We start from the raw sequence: 20,300 nt of genomic DNA, 5'->3' as shown, positions 1-20,300 counted from the left end.
AATATTCTCAGAGTACAGAGCTCCAACTTGAAGGAACTGTAGCTTCAATACCAGTTCTGGGAAAGGTTCCCTTTTAAGCTGCGACAACAAACAATGGCTTCACAATTTGGTTAGTGGGTATGTGATGTCAGATAGATATAACAGATACAGAAAGTTATCTGCAGAGTCCAGAAAGGTTTATTTAAGTAAGCAGACATTACAGCAAGAAAGATTGACTGAAATAGTGGGTTTTGAGAGATTATTTTTTCACCTATAGTAGTCTTTCCTATCCTAGCCCTAGGTTTCTTGTCCTGGTTTGACTAGACAATCACATACTGTATATACTGTGCTGCCACAATAGTTTGTCTTGGAGTTTGTCTTGGGATGATTTCAGTCTCTCAGCCTGCATTAGTTCCTCTGGAGATGCTGATACTGAAACCTGTAAAGGACCCCTTAGGAAACTTATGGTAAAACATATGTTATGGTATTGTGGTGGTGGCCCTGTTTGATGTACACAGCACTACAATTATGCATCAACCTTGTTAACACTGATTATTTGTATGTTATTGTTACTTGGGTGTGAATTTTTGCACTGTTGTTTTAACTTGTTCATTGTTAGGGTTATGTTGGATTTTAGTATTGCATTTCTATATGATTATGATATTGTGTATAGGTTCCCTGACCACCAGCAACATATTTTAACTAGGTATTTTTTAAGGTTTGTCAGGTGATTTTATAATGTATTAATAAAAATGTCATATACTTATATGAGATACTTTGTACATTTTTGTATATATTTGTTATTTCATTTTGATCCTGGTATGTCTTATGTAGATATATTATGAAACCTGTAAATCCCTGTGAAACACAGGTGCCAGGCAGGGGATTTTGTCTGAGCTGATGGATCTGGTTTGCCAACCTCATCAGAGGAGCCAGAATTTCTTGATGTAACAATTCATCTTTGATTCAACCTGCCAAGCCCTTCCAAACTGCCGAACTAGGGTCTTATCAGTCTATGAGCGTTCAGAGGCTAGAGAGGGATACTGAATGGTATATTGCAATATAATGATCATAGTACTCTGACAGAGGGGTAATAGGAATGATGTAGCTGAAGACGTCCTGCCAAGTCCCTCAAAGACTCTGGAAAAGGTTGACAAACTCCTGGAGAATGGTCCTAGAGGAGTGTTGGCCAAGCCAAGGTCTCTGCAGACAACAGACAACAGCAAGTGGGAAAATTTTAAATACATTTAACAGGCTGAGGTCCCGTCAGGTGAAACTTAAATTTCCCTTCCAATGGTGATCACGCAAGAACTTTCAAGTAGGCCCTTGATGTGTGATTATAACAGGATGCATTAAGTGGTTAATATGACACAGAAGCCTGAAAATTCATGGAATGAGAATATTCAAGAAATTGATTTATAGAGGTAGTTTAAGTGTAGCGTACGTTACTGCCACTGTCTTCACAGAAACATAAAGTCATAGGGGGAATTATCACTCAAATATAAATAATACTGTGAATGGAGTAATGGCTAGAATAAAACTTAACATCTATTGATAATATTTAAAAATAAGTAGCTCCATGTGAACAAAACACATACAGTTTGTATGTGTCTTTTACACCTGGAGCTCCTTATTTTTAAATATTACCAATAAATGTTAAGTTTTATTCTAGTCATTACTCCATTCAGTGATATTTCTCACAGAAACATTAGAACAAAGAGTCGGTGGTGTAACGATCATGGAGGCGCAACCGCAACTGAAGGGGTACAGGATCCACAGCCAGCTGGAAATGGCTGAGGCTCTTGCCCACCATGTTAGTGGTTGGGGAAGGCCTACATCCCCAACTGCTCTTCATATTGTTAATGGAAAGGGACCTGGCATGCCTTTCCTATAGATGCCTGCCTAGGGGAGGAGACTAAAAATAAGATATACTTATACTTACCTCTCCTAGCCTGCAGATGAATCACAACATCCTCTCTAGGGGTCTTCTGCCCAGAGAGAACACACACCAGACATGACTGCTGCAGTCACATGATGTCAGTGAACCCCACTTGACTTCTGAGGCCCAATTACAAGTACCAGCAGTGATGTCTGGGGGGTGCGTTTACCTCAGTCACAGGTAGAAGAGGACTGAAGAAGATGCTGAAGAGAGCCAGACGGAGCAAGTGTGGGGCCACTGATGGGAGAATATTATACTTTATGGGGGCCACTGTGGAGCATATTATACTGTGTGGAGTCATTACTTAGCATAATATACTGTGTGGTGGCCCCTCCAGTATTCACATCACACACCATGTGTTTTATAGCATCTATAACTATAATTACAGGCTGTAATAACATCTCATGGGGATTACAAAACAGATACTGTGCAATGTAAATAGTAAGGGGTTCACAGCACTTGCAAAAGCACCACAGTATATTCAAATAGTTGATCAGCAGGGGCCCTGAGTGTTGGACACCCACTGATCTCTTACATCTCCTGCAAATTAGCTGTTTTCCAGAGCACACAGCTCCCAGTATGGTTTGCATGTCATGCACTGCTCTGCTCATGGTATATAAATTTACCATGTAGTTATCACATTTAATGTGTTAAACCTCTGTAGAATGGGAACTGACAGTTGGTATGTCTCACCTACAGAGTTCTGGGAAGGAAGAGATAACCGGGAAACCTGTACTTTGAAGAGAAGTGTGGAGTGTGAGCATATACTGAGCCAGAACCCAACCTAGCCTGGAGACAGTTCAGTTAGCCTAGTCATACATGATTCCAGCAGACACGAGATGGAAATAATTCCTGCTCAGGTTGTAAAGGAGTGTGTCAGAGCCATGACCCTGCTTGTACCTCAAAAAGAGAATACAACCAATGGGATCACACTTTAGATAAAGATAGATCCAAATTGAGAGACTGCGCTGAACCTATATGTATAATTACAATGCTTTATTATAAACACTATATCATTACACACAATCTGCAAGCTGCCATTCGAAAATCACTCTATAAAAGACAAGTGCAAGTCTCTAAATTCTCTTGTATACAACTTACAAAAATAGCTGAGCAGGCAGCGTTTGCTGTCTTTAGAAATCACGCATGCAAAAGAAGAAACATTGCACGTGTGCGTCCCTCTCTCATACTTCCAGTATTTATGGCATGTTCTATGGTTATGGACATAAATGTTAAGATGGGAGCACAACTTTATTCTTACCAGTTTGGAATTAAATTCATTTGCAACTTGCTCATTAGGTTTTTGCTGGCAAATGACCAAGGAAGGTCTTGCTGGCTCATTGCTTATCTTTCCTTGGATCACTTTAAGGAGGTTCCAAGAACTGCATACCAGAAATGCCACACATGATGTGACATTTGTGAGATGCTCTGACCTAGTCATCTAGTCATTACAAATTTGGCTCAGAGCCACTTAGATCCTTATACTTGTCCATTTTCCGGCTTTGAACACACCAACTTTAAGAACTGACTGCTCATTTGGTTCCTAATGTCTTCCACTCCTTGACAGCTGCTATTGTTACAAGATAATCAATGGCAGTTACTTCACTTGTTAGTGCTTTTAATATTGTGATTTCTCACACTAAAAATTAGCAGTTTACCCTAGACACATAACTATGACATTTTTGTTATTTATGAACTTAGAAACGCGTAAATGAAACTCTGTTATTCTTACTTTCGACAATGTGTCACATGATAACAAATTTTAGTCTCTTTAAAGGACATCATTTTGTGGAAAGAGAGCTCAGTAAAATTTACTTACCCTGTTAAAGAAGGTAGTCAATAAAAGTCAGAAGCTTCCCTATATCATGCTTATTTAATTGTTACGCTTCATCTGTATTAGAAAGAAGAAGTTTAAGGGAAATCTTCTGTTGTATCATAAATACCTTGATATTTACAGGGAAATAAAACCATACATTTTTCCGTAGGAGGATAATAATCTCGATTTTCTTTATTTGTTCTCAAAAACATTGAAACAAACAGTTGAAGTATAAGAAATAAGAGACGTAGTCTCTCTTTGCTACATGTCTCTGGTGTTTGAAAGTCATTTATATTCATAGACTTAATTATTAGAGATAGAAGAGTATTTAATTATTTGTTATTTTGATGCTAATTTATTATTTTGATTCAATAATAATTGCAGTAGCTTTTCGCCACAATTTTTTACAGGTCATATACAGTACGGACCAAAAGTTTGGACAGACCTTCTCATTCAAAGAGTTTTCTATATTTTCATGACTATGAAAATTGTAGATTCACACTGAAGGCATCAAAACTATGAATTAACACATGTGGAATTATATACTTAACAAAAAAGTGTGAAACGGGGGGCCAGACGGTGGCTCAGTGATTAGCACTGCAAGCCTTGCAGCACTGGAGTCTTGGTGTTCAAATCCCGTCAAGGGCAAAAAATCATCTACGGTGGCTCAGTGGTTAGCACTGCAGCCTTGCAGCGCTGGGTCCTGGTGTTCAAATCCCGCCAAGGGCAAAAAACCATCTGTAAGGAGTTTGTATCTTCTCCCACTGTTGTTGCATGAATTTCCATCCTATATTCCAAAAAGACATACTGATAGGGAAAAATGTACATTGTGACCTCTGTGTGGGGCTCACAATCTACATAAAAAAAAAAAAAAAAAAAACATCTGCAAGGAGTTTGTATGTTCTCCCCATGTTTGTGTGGCTTTCCATCCCATATTCCAAAGACATACTGATAGGGAAAAAAAAGTACATTGTGAGCTCTATGTGGGGCTCACAATCTACATTTAAAAGAAAAAGTGTGAAACAACTGAAAATATGTCTTGTATTCTAGTTTTTTTTATTTTTTAAAGTAGCCTCCTTTTGCTTTGATTCCTGCTTTGCACATGCTTTGTATTCTCTTGATGAGCTTCAAGAGGTAGTCACTGAAAATGGTTTTCACTTCACAGGTGTGCCCTGTCAGGTTTAATAAGAGGGATTTCTTGCCTTATAAATGGGGTTGGGACCATCAGTTGTGTTGTGCAGAAGTCAGGTGGATACACAGCTGATAGTCCTACTGAATAGACTGTTAGAATTTGTATTATGGCAAGAAAAAAGCAGCTAAGTAAAGAAAAATGAGTGGCCATCATTACTTTAAAAAATGAAGGGCAGTCAGTCCGAAAAATTGGGAAAACTTTGAAAGTGTCCCCAAGTGCAGTTGTAAAAACCATCATGCGCTACAAAGAAACTGGCTCACATAAAGAAAAGGAAAGGAAGACCAAGAGTCACCTCTGCTGTGGAGGATAAGTTCATTCGGGTGTTAGGATTTGGTCCCACAGGTTGCTATCATAGCGCACAGCGCCACCTGCGGGTCAGTCTAACCATCCAGCTTTCACCTTACTGAGCATGCTCAGACGTATTGGGGCTGCTCACAAGCTAAGTGCCATTTCTCCCCTACTGAGCATGAGCGGTGAGGTCATGGCCACCGTCCCTATTGGGCGGGGACTTCCCTTTAAATAGTGTGAGCCGACGCCCACCGGGGTCTCACACTTTGACTAAAATTTCCTCAAAGTCCACTGAGTGAATGACAGTAGTTTGCAGGGATAGGCTCCAGTACTCAGGCAGGTTTCAGACTAGGCCTCTGTGTGGGGTTCCTCTGCTTCTCCTGGGTGCTGTTAGGTAGGACCTGTAAACCCTGAACTGCTAGAGCTACACCAGGGCTAGGAGCGGTAGACACCGTTCCAGCTTGTAGATCTGCAGCAGGTATGGTCTCTGAGATAGCCTATGTTTACTGTCTGATTTTATGTATGGCTCCTAGCTGTGTGCGGGAGCATGGGTGTTTGATGGCTCCAAGCTGTGTGCAGGACCATACAAACTGCCCTGGTAACTCCAAGCTGTGTGCAGGAGAATGTTCTAAACTTCCGTGGTGGCCCCTAGCTTTCACAGGGGTAAGTGTGTGTATTTGCTGACCTGGGGTGAGTGTTAACCCTAGGCAGCTTTGTTGTGTTTGTTGGACTGTGTTCACATGAGTGTCGCACAGTACTCACTGTTCACATTGAGTTCAGGCTGCAATATCTTTGCAGCTGTTCACATTAAGTACCGCGCTGCAGTGTCTTTGCAGTAGTTCACATTGAGTTCAGACATACAGCCGCCCACCATTGGGCCTGTGGACCTGGCTGCAGTGTCTTGCAGCTAAGAGGTTCTGTAGTTTGAAAAAATATTATTTATATATGTATACACAGAACTGTAACACCGAGTCACCAGCCTCAGAAATTGCAGGTTAACAGCAGCTCAGATTAGAGACCAGGTCAATGCCACACAGAGTTCTAGCAGCAGACACATCTCTGCAACAACTGTTGAGAGGAGACTGTGCAGCAGGCCTTCATGGTAAAATAGCTACTAGAAAACCACTGCTAAGGACAGGCAACAAGCAGAAGAGACTTGTTTGGGCTAAAGAACACAAGGAATGGACATTAGACCAGTGGAAATCTGTGCTTTGGTCTGATGAGTCCAAATTTGAGATCTTTGGTTCCAACCACTGTGCCTTTGTGCGACACAGAAAAGGTGAACGGATGGACTCTACATGCCTGTTTCCCACTGTGAAGCATGGAGGAGGAGGTGTGATGGTGCTTTACTGGTGACACTGTTAGGGATTTATTCAAAATTGAAGGCATACACTGAACCATCATGGCTACCACAGCATCTTGCAGCAGCATGCTATTCCATCTGGTTTGCATTTAGTTGCACCATCATTTATTTTCAACAGGACAATGACCCCAAACACACCTCCAGGCTGTGTAAGGGCTAATTGACCAAGAAGGAGAGTGATGGGGTGCTACACCAGATGACCTGGCCTCCACAATCACCAGACCTGAACCCAATTGAGATGGTTTGGGGTGAGCTGGACCGCAGAATGAAAGCAAAAGGGCCAACAAGTGCTAAGCATCTCTGGGAACTCCTTCAAGACTGTTGGAAGACCATTTCAGGTGACTACCTCTTGAAGCTCATCAAGAGAATGCCAAGAGTGTGCAAAGCAGGAATCAAAGCAAAAGGTGGCTACTTTGAAGAACCTAGAAAATAAGACATATTTTCAGCTGTTTCACACTTTTTTCTTAAGTACATAATTCCATATGTGTTAATTCATAGTTTTGATGCCTTCTACAATTCTCATATATAAAGAGCAATGGTGCCGCACACTCAAGGAATTATATATAGCGTGGTGTTAACAGAAAGGATCCTTCGATCTAACAGCAAACAATGTAAAAATGCTGCTGCACACACTGAATTTGCTAAGGGTGTGATAAGTTTATTTACATAAATTAAACAATCGTTGTGCCATGGACATGTGGCAATAGGCAAAAAGGAAAACAATAGATCAAATTAACGTTTCGGTCATTGGACCTTCATCAGACATGATCTATGTAGAGGAAACAGAGGATATGGTATATCCCAGGCCTTGCATCGCTGGAGTTCTGGGTTCGAATCTCACCAAGAACAACATCTGCAAGGAGTTTGTATGTTCTCCCCATGTTTGCATAGATTTCCTCCCATTCTACAAAGACATAATGATAGGAAAAAAAAAATAGTGACTATCATAAAGGAACAAGTTTAAACAAAGGAAACAACCCCAAGGCAGGAAGAACCTCATGACGGATGAGGCTGCCAAGGCTGTGGTATTGTTGCCTCTCCCTGTAACAGTAGTACAGATTAAACAGGTAACCAGGGGAGTGTGTGGACTTGTCTGGCTTAAGTCCTGCTGAAATGAGTCAGTCCCACACACTGAGAGAGACCACAGAGAGAAGACAACACAGGGTGAGGAAAACAATAATGCAGCAACACAGTTTGTGAAGGATGATATAATCTGTGCTTGCCATAACCAAGAAAAAATGGTGAAGGTGCTTGACACATTCCAATACCATCTTACCCATTTCCAAAACTAGTGGACTTCATCTAACTGCTAAAGTTAGGTCAATATGATTATGTCCTTGTATGTCTTGATCTCTTTTCAGGATGGCCCAATCCATGGCTGTTACCATCTGAGCAGGTGTGTGAAACATGGAGTATCTAAATTAGTAGAGAGTGGTAAGGGAATGCATTTCACTAGAGAAGTCCTGAATCATACTTTTCAGGATTTAGGCATTATTGGAGGGTTTTATACACTGTGTCACCCCCAGAGTAGTGGTAAGGTGGAAAGTCCTAAGTTGAAAGAGTAAAGTTTGTATTTTGTTTGCATTTTCTTCAGCAGATTCATTCATTTGTATATGCTCTGCATTCAGGAAACTGGATGCCTGAATAGGAGTCTGAAGAACAGTTTTGATGGTCTGTACCAAATGCAGCTTACCACATCCACATCAATGAAGCTGTGGAGCAAAGCAACCTGAGTCTATACAAGTCATTATAAAAGGTTCTTGAATTCTGAATTAGTGATGTCATACCATATTCTTTTTTTCAGTCTTCTGAATTACCTGACAGTGATGTTGCCCTTGGTCAGTGAATGAATGTGTGAGTAATGAGTGAGAAAACAAATTCACAATACACCATGAAGAAATAATAAGAGGACTCGTCTTGATTTTAAGGAATTGTTGGATTTGAACTCATAGCCTCATGGCTAACAATACTAAAGATTAATGTTGTCATTTTATAAATTCCACTCATTTGATGAATTTGGTATACTTTTGACAAATAGATTACAGTACAAGTTATCTGACAGTGTGTATGTGGTTTGCGGTCACCAGGCATTCAAATGGATATCCTTGGGACTTAGTGGCATCTACACATAGGCATGGCTGACTTCAGCCACATTCATTATACCCTATGTGTTATCCCCAAACATATTCTTTATTGGAGAGCTGCCGATAATCAAAGCTACCAGATGGTAGGCCAGCTGTAATGACAGTAGGAGTTACAAATGAGGAATTTAGTCCTTTCCTTATATGTTTAATGTCAATGCAAATGTGAGATAAGATTATAAAGTCAACAGACTATTTAGATGATTATTCATAAAGTACTGGAACTAGTGATCCAAACAAATATTGTTCAGAATAAAATTACAATAGGGACTAACCAGCATATCATAATATTAGATTATCTCATTGATGTACACGGAGGCATGTATAAGATTATAGACCCAACTTTCTACCACTGTATAGACTCTTCTGGCAATCTCCAGCTCAAGAAAGGTATGGGTAAGGTTAACCCCTTATTATTTATGGTCACTATTACCAAGATGAACCTCAAACGCCCTTTTTGACAATGTGTCAGGTTCAGTTTTTAAAATTTGGTCTTTAAAGTGCCTCGCCTCTTGTTGGGTCTTGCACTAGTTGTGATAGGTAATTTTCCTTAATTACTGACAAGAATCTGTTCTCTTTGTTGGACCTGAAGGCTTCTCCCAGTTGATAGCTTGGTAGTTGAAATCCTCGATAATAATGAGTTTATTAAGCTTTGCGGCCTCATCTATTTGTTTTCTTAGTATATTTTCAGTTTCTTCCATTATATTTGGAGATTTCTCACAAACTCCTATCAGCATTTTTTTTCCTTATTTAACTCCAAGTTTGCATTAAATTATTTTCCAGACATGAATGTGCAGCTGATGATGAAAAGAGAAAATGGCAATTTTTCCAGGAATATGGCATTTCAGTGCACAATATATAATATATATATATATATATATATATATATATATATATATATCTATCACAGTCTCAAAATCACTTGTGTACGTTAGCGTCTCTATGTTATTGCCATATTAAGTGACACATGTTAGTTTTGAAAAATGAGGCTAAAATAGGAGGGAATTGTTAATGAAGAGTTAACTTATTGGCATTATCTGAAAGAACATTTGTTTCTATTTGTCTTAAAATAAAATCATTTTATGACTTATGATTCATGAAACCTTAGTTTATCGATTTTTAGATTTTGTACAACCTAGGAATATAGCGCATGTATTTTGTTTATATCTTAAAATGATTGGTTGGACTCTGTTACCATTAAGTGGGATATCCATATATCCCTTCAGAGTGCATGTATATGTGTTCCCCAAGCTTTATTTCAATTAATTAGGTTTTAGGAATTCAGCAGAATTTAATCTGCACATCAAATTGCAATGACAATATATTGTGCAACCATTGGTGCTATATAGAGATGAGCGAACAGTGTTCTATCGAACACATGTTCGATCGGATATCAGGGTGTTCGCCATGTTCGAATCGAATCGAACACCACGTGGTAAAGTGCGCCAAAATTCGATTCCCCTCCCACCTTCCCTGGCGCCTTTTTTGCACCAATAACAGCGCAGGGGAGGTGGGACAGGAACTACGACACTGGGGGCATTGAAAAAAATTGGAAAAAGTCATTGGCTGCCGAAATCAGGTGACCTCCATTTTAGACGAATAGTGGATTTCAAATCCGGGTCATATGAGAATGTGAACTTTGTGACTATGAGACAGGGATAGCTGTACAGGCAGGGATAGCTAGGGATAACCTTTATTTAGGGGGGAATGTTATTAAAAATAACTTTTTGGGGCTCTATCGGGTGTGTAATTGTGATTTTTGTGAGATAAACTTTTTCCCATAGGGATGCATTGGCCAGCGCTGATTGGCCGAATTCCGTACTCTGGCCAATCAGTGCTGGCCAATGCATTCTATTAGCTTGATGAAGCAGAGTGTGCACAAGGGTTCAAGCGCACCCTCGGCTCTGATGTAGCAGAGCCGAGGCTGCACAAGGGTTCAAGCGCACCCTCGGCTCTGATGTAGGAGAGCCGAGGGTGCACTTGAACCCTTGTGCACCCTCAGCTCTGCTACATCAGAGCCGAGGGTGCGCTTGAACCCTTGTGCACACTCTGCTTCATCAAGCTAATAGAATGCATTGGCCAGCGCTGATTGGCCAATGTATTCTATTAGCCTGATGAAGTAGAGCTGAATGTGTGTGCTAAGCACACACATTCAGCTCTACTTCATCGGGCTAATAGAATGCATTGGCCAGCGCTGATTGGCCAGAGTACGGAACTCGACCAATCAGCGCTGGCTCTGCTGGAGGAGGCGGAGTCTAAGATCGCTCCACACCAGTCTCCATTCAGGTCCGACCTTAGACTCCGCCTCCTCCGGCAGAGCCAGCGCTGATTGGCCGAAGGCTGGCCAATGCATTCCTATGCGAATGCAGAGACTTAGCAGTGCTGAGTCAGTTTTGCTCAACTACACATCTGATGCACACTCGGCACTGCTACATCAGATGTAGCAATCTGATGTAGCAGAGCCGAGGGTGCACTAGAACCCCTGTGCAAACTCAGTTCACGCTAATAGAATGCATTGGCCAGCGCTGATTGGCCAATGCATTCTATTAGCCCGATGAAGTAGAGCTGAATGTGTGTGCTAAGCACACACATTCAGCACTGCTTCATCAAGCCAATACAATGCATTAGCCAGTGCTGATTGGCCAGAGTACGGAATTCGGCCAATCAGCGCTGGCTCTGCTGGAGGAGGCGGAGTCTAAGGTCGCTCCACACCAGTCTCCATTCAGGTCCGACCTTAGACTCCGCCTCCTCCGGCAGAGCCAGCGCTGATTGGCCGAAGGCTGGCCAATGCATTCCTATGCGAATGCATACTTAGCAGTGCTGAGTCAGTTTTGCTCAACTACACATCTGATGCACACTCGGCACTGCTACATCAGATGTAGCAATCTGATGTAGCAGAGCCGAGGGTGCACTAGAACCCCTGTGCAAACTCAGTTCACGCTAATAGAATGCATTGGCCAGCGCTGATTGGCCAATGCATTCTATTAGCCCGATGAAGTAGAGCTGAATGTGTGTGCTAAGCACACACATTCAGCACTGCTTCATCAAGCCAATACAATGCATTAGCCAGTGCTGATTGGCCAGAGTACGGAATTCGGCCAATCAGCGCTGGCTCTGCTGGAGGAGGCGGAGTCTAAGGTCGGACCTGAATGGAGACTGGTGTGGAGCGATCTTAGACTCCGCCTCCTCCAGCAGAGCCAGCGCTGATTGGTCGAGTTCCGTACTCTGGCCAATCAGCGCTGGCCAATGCATTCTATTAGCCCGATGAAGTAGAGCTGAATGTGTGTGCTTAGCACACACATTCAGCTCTACTTCATCAGGCTAATAGAATACATTGGCCAATCAGCGCTGGCCAATGCATTCTATTAGCTTGATGAAGCAGAGTGTGCACAAGGGTTCAAGCGCACCCTCGGCTCTGATGTAGCAGAGCTGAGGGTGCACAAGGGTTCAAGTGCACCCTCGGCTCTCCTACATCAGAGCCGAGGGTGCGCTTGAACCCTTGTGCACACTCTGCTTCATCAAGCTAATAGAATGCATTGGCCAGCACTGATTGGCCAGAGTACGGAATTCGGCCAATCAGCGCTGGCCAATGCATTCTATTAGCCCGATGAAGTAGAGCTGAATGTGTGTGCTAAGCACACACATTCAGCACTGCTTCATCACGCCAATACAATGCATTAGCCAGTGCTGATTGGCCAGAGTACGGAATTCGGCCAATCAGCGCTGGCTCTGCTGGAGGAGGCGGAGTCTAAGATCGCTCCACACCAGTCTCCATTCAGGTCCGACCTTAGACTCCGCCTCCTCCAGCAGAGCCAGCGCTGATTGGTCGAGTTCCGTACTCTGGCCAATCAGCGCTGGCCAATGCATTCTATTAGCCCGATGAAGTAGAGCTGAATGTGTGTGCTTAGCACACACATTCAGCTCTACTTCATCGGGCTAATAGAATGCATTGGCCAGCGCTGATTGGCCGAATTCCGTACTCTGGCCAATCAGCACTGGCTAATGCATTGTATTGGCTTGATGAAGCAGTGCTGAATGTGTGTGCTTAGCACACACATTCAGCTCTACTTCATCGGGCTAATAGAATGCATTGGCCAATCAGCGCTGGCCAATGCATTCTATTAGCGTGAACTGAGTTTGCACAGGGGTTCTAGTGCACCCTCGGCTCTGCTACATCAGATTGCTACATCTGATGTAGCAGTGCCGAGTGTGCATCAGATGTGTAGTTGAGCAAAACTGACTCAGCACTGCTAAGTCTGCATTCGCATAGGAATGCATTGGCCAGCCTTCGGCCAATCAGCGCTGGCTCTGCCGGAGGAGGCGGAGTCTAAGGTCGGACCTGAATGGAGACTGGTGTGGAGCGACCTTAGACTCCGCCTCCTCCAGCAGAGCCAGCGCTGATTGGCCGAATTCCGTACTCTGGCCAATCAGCACTGGCTAATGCATTGTATTGGCTTGATGAAGCAGTGCTGAATGTGTGTGCTTAGCACACACATTCAGCTCTACTTCATCGGGCTAATAGAATGCATTGGCCAGCGCTGATTGGCCGAATTCCGTACTCTGGCCAATCAGCACTGGCTAATGCATTGTATTGGCTTGATGAAGCAGTGCTGAATGTGTGTGCTTAGCACACACATTCAGCTCTACTTCATCGGGCTAATAGAATGCATTGGCCAATCAGCGCTGGCCAATGCATTCTATTAGCGTGAACTGAGTTTGCACAGGGGTTCTAGTGCACCCTCGGCTCTGCTACATCAGATTGCTACATCTGATGTAGCAGTGCCGAGTGTGCATCAGATGTGTAGTTGAGCAAAACTGACTCAGCACTGCTAAGTCTGCATTCGCATAGGAATGCATTGGCCAGCCTTCGGCCAATCAGCGCTGGCTCTGCCGGAGGAGGCGGAGTCTAAGGTCGGACCTGAATGGAGACTGGTGTGGAGCTATCTTAGACTCCGCCTCCTCCAGCAGAGCCAGCGCTGATTGGTCGAGTTCCGTACTCTGGCCAATCAGCACTGGCCAATGCATTTCTATGGGGAAAAGTTAGCTTGCGAAAATCGCAAACTGACAGGGATTTCCATGAAATAAAGTGACTTTTATGCCCCCAGACATGCTTCCCCTGCTGTCCCAGTGTCATTCCAGGGTGTTGGTATCATTTCCTGGGGTGTCATAGTGGACTTGGTGACCCTCCAGACACGAATTTGGGTTTCCCCCTTAACGAGTTTATGTTCCCCATAGACTATAATGGGGTTCGAAACCCATTCGAACACTCGAACAGTGAGCGGCTGTTCGAATCGAATTTCGAACCTCGAACATTTTAGTGTTCGCTCATCTCTAGTGCTATACAGTGTATAATTTTGTGTTCCCTTTGTAGGTGCATGTGCTGGTGGAATATTGGTTGTGCCTAGCTATTATACTCTGGGAGGAGATGATGAGCACATATGCTCCTGTCACATATGTTAAATAGATCCATAGACCACCATTTACTTGATAGAGGTTAAAAAAGATTCCAGGTGTTGTTATCTGTCTTGGTTTCTTTTTTTGACTGTATGGAATAGCACAGAATAATGTGTTATTCTATATTGTGACAACCAGTAAAAAAGTCAAGTACAATATGTGAGTCATGTGAGAGCCTTAAAGACTACCTTAGTTATCATCAGACGTGCAAGGTAATCAGTTCTATATCTGAGTAAATCTTCATATGTAGTGTCCAATCAGTTTTTCTACTGCTAATAGCCACATTATGGATACAGCACATTTCTCTCTTAAGCAAAAGTCCCATATTTTTCCAGGAGGCTTTGCAACTACCTCTAGTCCAGTGGTTCTTAACCTTGTTTGATGTACTGAACCCACCAGTTTCATATGCACATTCACCAAACCCTTCTTTAGTGATAAGAAAAAAACACAAACAACACCGTGCCGTACCTAGCGCATTATCCTTTTTATAGATAATTCAACCAATATTAGGGTAATAGAAAATCACCTTGTGATAGATATTATTATGCCAAACCTATATCACCTCCAAAAAGGGGACACTTGAAAAAGGGATTGTTACTGTCCCGAAACGCGTTGTGTGTTGTCTTCTGAAAGCTGAATAAAATCGATTGGAGGGTAAGCGCGGATCCATTGCTTTTTTTCATCTTGTATGCATAATCTGGATGATTGGTCTTCTTTAGTGATAAATCAAATATGATTTTTTTTCCAAATTCAAGACACAGGTACAAACAGAAAGATTTATGAAAACTATCTTAAAGAAAAACTGTCTTAGTTGCCAATAGCAGCCAATCACAATAGCTAAGAAAAGCCCAAGTAAATTTACTATAAGAGTCTGTAAAGAAAGACCTCCTATTTCCTCCATCAAGATTGACTTACCTGAGTGATAGGGAGTGAGCAACAAATTAGCATTGACGGAGACCTAGTGGTAGGAATTTTAGATTTTTCAGGTAGCAATAAAGTGCATCACTCTTTGGTTGAGAATCACATCTATTGAATGGGACGAAGTTATCTATAAAGTTAGTGACCATTTAAAATTGTCCTTATAGCATTGTTCAAGATTAAAGATGAGCGAGTAGTACTGAATCGAGTAGGTGTTCAATCGAATACTACGGTATTTGAAATACTCGTACTCGATCGAGTACTACTAGCTGTTCGAAGTTAAGATTCGATGCAGAACCACCGTTGATTGGCAGAATGCTATACATTGCCAATGCTGGTTCTTCTCTTACCTTTAGAAGTCTTCTCCCTGCGCAGCGCTCCCACGTCCTTTTCCGGCTCTGCATTCGCTCTGCCAGGCATTGGGCCTGGGCAGAGCCGACTGCGCATGTCTGCTTGTAGTGCGGGCATGCGCAGTCGGCTCTGCCTAGGCCCGATGCCTAGCAGAGTGAATTCAAGGCCGGAAGAGGATGCGGGGATGTTGCACAGGGAGAAGAATCCAGCCCGACCCTCACTCATGGACTTGGTAAGTAGAATTTGATCGAATGTTGCCTACCCCTGAAACGAGCATTTCCCCCCATAGACTATAATGGGGTTCGAAACCCGTTCGAACAGTCGAACAGTGTGCGGCTCTTCGAATCGGATTTCGAACCCCGAACAGTTTAGTGTTCGCTCATCTCTATTCAAGATTACTTTATTCAGATTAGCATGGGCCACGTCTACATTCAATTACATATATTAATTTACGTATTAACAGCACTAGCACTACCTAAATATAATACACAGTCTTTTCTTTTGTATATACCTTTTTAGCATATATGGTAAAAGTTCATGGCAGTGATAATCCTGCTTGGGCTGAACTATACCTAGTCTGACTAAATATAGTTTATCCTTAAGGTGGAATTTGCAGTGAACCAGCATCCAGTTACGGCATACAGCTCCGGATTAGGGCCAAGGAATGGTCCTAATCGGAAGGGATCCTCACACCGCAGATGCCGTGGCTGAATCGGCTGAGGAATTTGCAGCAAGATAGGGCAGCTTGCTTCTTTTTTCCGCTATTAGCTAGCGAAAAAACAAGCAAGCGGCTCCCATTGCAGTCAATGAGAGACGTTTTTGGAGCCGGATTTTGAGGCGGATTCCGCGTCAAAATCTGCTCCAAAAAAACTCTGTGTGAACATACCCTAACTATAATCAACATAAAAACAGATGGAAGTTGTCAAACTGATGTAACCTCTTTTACGAGCAAGATGAAACAAGATGTGTGGCTTATGATTCTTACTCTGATGAATCCTATAGTAACTTCTCAGACTATTATTTTTTCACATACAGTAGTACAATTTGTGCCATAATTTCTCTTTAGCTTCAATTTGGTACTTTTACTGAACAAAGAATGCTGTAAACATAAAAAAGTGGTGAAATTGTAATTTTTTTTCTATTCCAACATTATTTTTTATATTTTTTACTATTTTGCAATTATTATGTGAAAAATTAAAGCAGAGAGGAAAAATGTTTTCCTGGTTCTAAAGGGGTTAAGTAGCTAGGAGGCTTGTATATTATCGAAATGTCAACATGATTTTATTCGTGGTACATAAAGGGAAGCATTGTGAAAAATGGGCTGCCAACAATTTGTAGGATATAAACTACAGTAACCAAGCAAGGATTTGATTAGTTTAATTTCCTGAAATTATGTATCAGGTTTTTTTTTCTGTTTCTTCCTAATTATACTTATTTACTGTTTAAGAATTAAGGCTGTTCTCATTATCAAACTTCTAAATAACATGTTGTGTTGTCCGTATACAGATAATTGCAAGGGAGCGAGAGTACAAAAATAACAAATCAGAATGTGTGAATATATTAAACAGAATGCAGATTTCGGCATCAAAAAGTGAATGATGGAACAAAGGGAAAGCACTGCCAACAGCTGTTCCTCATGCAGCCACCTCCGAGCGGCACAGCAGAGTTCAAACAAAACACTGGTGCGAGCTGATTAAATGAACTGATCTAAAAGTTACACTCCCCCAGAATTAGAGCATGCGGCCCTAGAAGCTTGAGCGAGTCACTGCAGAACTAGACCATGCTTCAACTAAGCCACTTATCTAATGTGTCTTAAAAATGCTTAAAGTTCAGTAAAGCGAGTAAATATAAGTATGCATTGAATATCAGGAATATAATGAAGTTATCATCTGTATTGCTCATATTTTAGTCTAACGATTTAACATCACAAATGGGAATATTTATCCTTAACTATGTTGTGTAAGCAGATACTTAGTAGCTGCAATATTATTAGCCTATAGACATGCAAAAATTGTTTACCTATATTAATCTACTTGATCATGAGTTAATGATGCAGTTATGGTCTGTGATAATAACAATTTATAAATAGTCATATATTAGTAATAGATATCAAAATAATTATCCATAACAATAGAATAATAATGTGAATCATATTTTATTGGGACACACAAAATTTGTTAACTCTGTTCAGTTCAACCTTATTATTTGTTGTATGTTGGAGGAGGCCATTGGAAAAGGTAAACTAAACTTAGTTGGAATAATCTTTTAGTTTAGAGAACTATCCAAAACACATTTCTATTAAAAACAAACATATTAACCTATTGAAAATGAATGTACTCCTCTGCCTCCTCTACCTCTTCCAAACTATCCCTGTAATGCTACCTAATCTTTTCTTTACTACGGTCCAGAAAATCTTTACTAGGTTTATCAGGGTGCCAAAGCCCCTGTGAGTCACGACAAGTACTCTCATTAGGTCTAAATGGGGAGGGGGGTTTGGTGGTTCCTGATTGCTCTAGATACTTATTGGCCACAGTCACGGCTCACATTCTTGACTGGCACCACTCAGTAAGCTCTAAACTCTGGGTTTCCCTGGAGGGGTCTCTGAATCTACCCCTTCTCACTGCTCTCCCATGGCTTCATAAGAGTTTTTGGTCGGACAGTATGACTCATATGCTCCTTTTTGTCACACGCCAGATACACTGATCTTGCTGACTCTATGGTGCTGTGCGGAGACTTTTCTGAAATGATGGCCCTATGACCCCAATCTGAGGCAACCCAAACTTCCCTGCTGTACTTCATTCCTCTTTTCTCTTCCACTTTCTAGGCTTAGATTCCATTGAGTTATATTGGCCTCCTTCCTTCTACCCTGAACTGAGCTACTCGCTACTGCCTCAAACCTTGACTATATGCTATATTCTATTGCCATAATCTTCATAGAACTTTGTTGCCTTTTAAGTGTTTGTGCTTCTCACCTAGTACTCTGACTCATACTGTCTAGCTTATCTATGGCATGCTCATGGAGGATTACATCAACAGTCTACCAGCATTCACGGGTAGTGGGGAAAGAGAATTGAGGGTCTCATTCTCCAATACTCAGAGTTTTGGGTGGCATAAGACACCTCACACTTCTTTGAGACACTGTGGAAGGCCATGTGTTGGCTGGACCAGCATGAAAAGCACCTGTGACAAGACCCTGGCATCATCGGGAGGACAGAGACCCTGGTACCATCGGTAGGAATATGGCCCCTTTTGTGAACGGGGCTGTCTGATTTGTGATGGCACAGTGGTGACATATTGTTTCTATTATCTGTTCTGCTGCAATGTTTAATGCAAAGTCTTGAGGATATTACTATATGATGTGTTTATACATGGACAATGTTTTCTACCTATCTTAGGGAGCAAAAGTGTTCACAAGTGAGCATTAGATTGCTTGGAAAACTGGAGATCTGTAATCTTACCAAGCACCTATTCCCAAACATATCTACATGTGTAGGGCTGATCCCCACTTCCTTCTTAACTTGGAGGTTTAGCTTTTGTTCTTACATAGGGTTTGTAGAGTTCTTAGCCCTAGTCCCTCTTCTCAGGTTGTTTTTCTGTGGAGAGGGAATTTTTTATGGGGCTACCCTGTTTTACTAAGCTTACTTTTTTAGGATTTTTTGGGGATGGGGAGGTGAAAGGTGGGGAGATAGGGAGGATGGGATCCACCTAGAAAATGAATCATTTGTTTTGTATTTTGATTGCCTGGCAAGTACTGAGGAGTAGGGATTTCCATCCAGTCCCTTTGTTCAAATGGCCAGATGGTGCATACAATTAAAATAATAACATGGAATGTTAGAGGTCTTGGAGACCCATGTCGGGAGTTTGGAGACTTTGGTCAGCCCCATGACCCACTAATACTGTGCCTACAAGAGACTCAGCTTACGTCTCAGATCTCATGTTTCCTGCAGTGGTCGTGAGTGGGCCAGCGGTTTTATGCTGTAGGTGTATCCCCTTTGAATATCACACCTAAGAGGTATTCATTGTGAATACATATTTCTGTCTTTATTGTACACATTATATCTGCTGTGTTCTTGCTGCAGTATATGTTCTGTCCCCTCCTATGGAGATGTTTTGCAGAAGATATTGCATTTTACCAAATGTGCCCCACATGCCCCCTGGTTTCTCTTGGGCAATTTCAACGACGTCTTAGACTAATCCTTAGATAGTGTAAGGAGGGCAGGGAAAGCTCAGGTGGTGTCTTCACTACTTTTGGAACGAGTTTGAGGGAGGCTGGTTTTGGATTTGGGTTTGTGGAGATCATGACACTTCACTGTTAGACAGTACACTTGTCATAGTTCTGGTCAGACACTTTCTCGTACAGATCTAGCACTGTGGAATTTTGAAGCTCTGAGGGCTGTGTCTGATGTTAGTTATTTAACAAAGGGGCTGTCTTATCACTCTCCATTGCTGCCTAAAATTGCTTTTAATCCCTCAGCCCCTCATGTACTTACATTACAGTGTTTTAATCCATATTGGTTACATTTGCTCATGCCGGAGTCACCAATTTCTAGTTGGATGAGTTTTATTGTACACAATGATGGATCTGCTTCCCTTTAATTGCACATGATACTATGAAGGCTTACCTTCTGGTAATGACTTCCAAGACCCAGAGAGAGATTTCTTACATTAGGGAAATATACTCTGCTGATGGTGGTGCAGACATCATCCCAGATACTGCAAGTCTTAAATTCTTTCTATGCCGATCTACATAAATCTAAGACATGACCTATACAAACGAAGATGCTTGACTTTCTCCATAATCTAGACTTGTTCAAACTTATACCTTAGGATGTAGCTTTGTTAGATACCCCCCTTACAAT

This window comes from Leptodactylus fuscus, chromosome 3, assembly GCF_031893055.1.
Source record: "Leptodactylus fuscus isolate aLepFus1 chromosome 3, aLepFus1.hap2, whole genome shotgun sequence".
Lineage (NCBI taxonomy): Eukaryota > Metazoa > Chordata > Amphibia > Anura > Leptodactylidae > Leptodactylus > Leptodactylus fuscus.
This window is presented reverse-complemented; position numbering follows the sequence as displayed.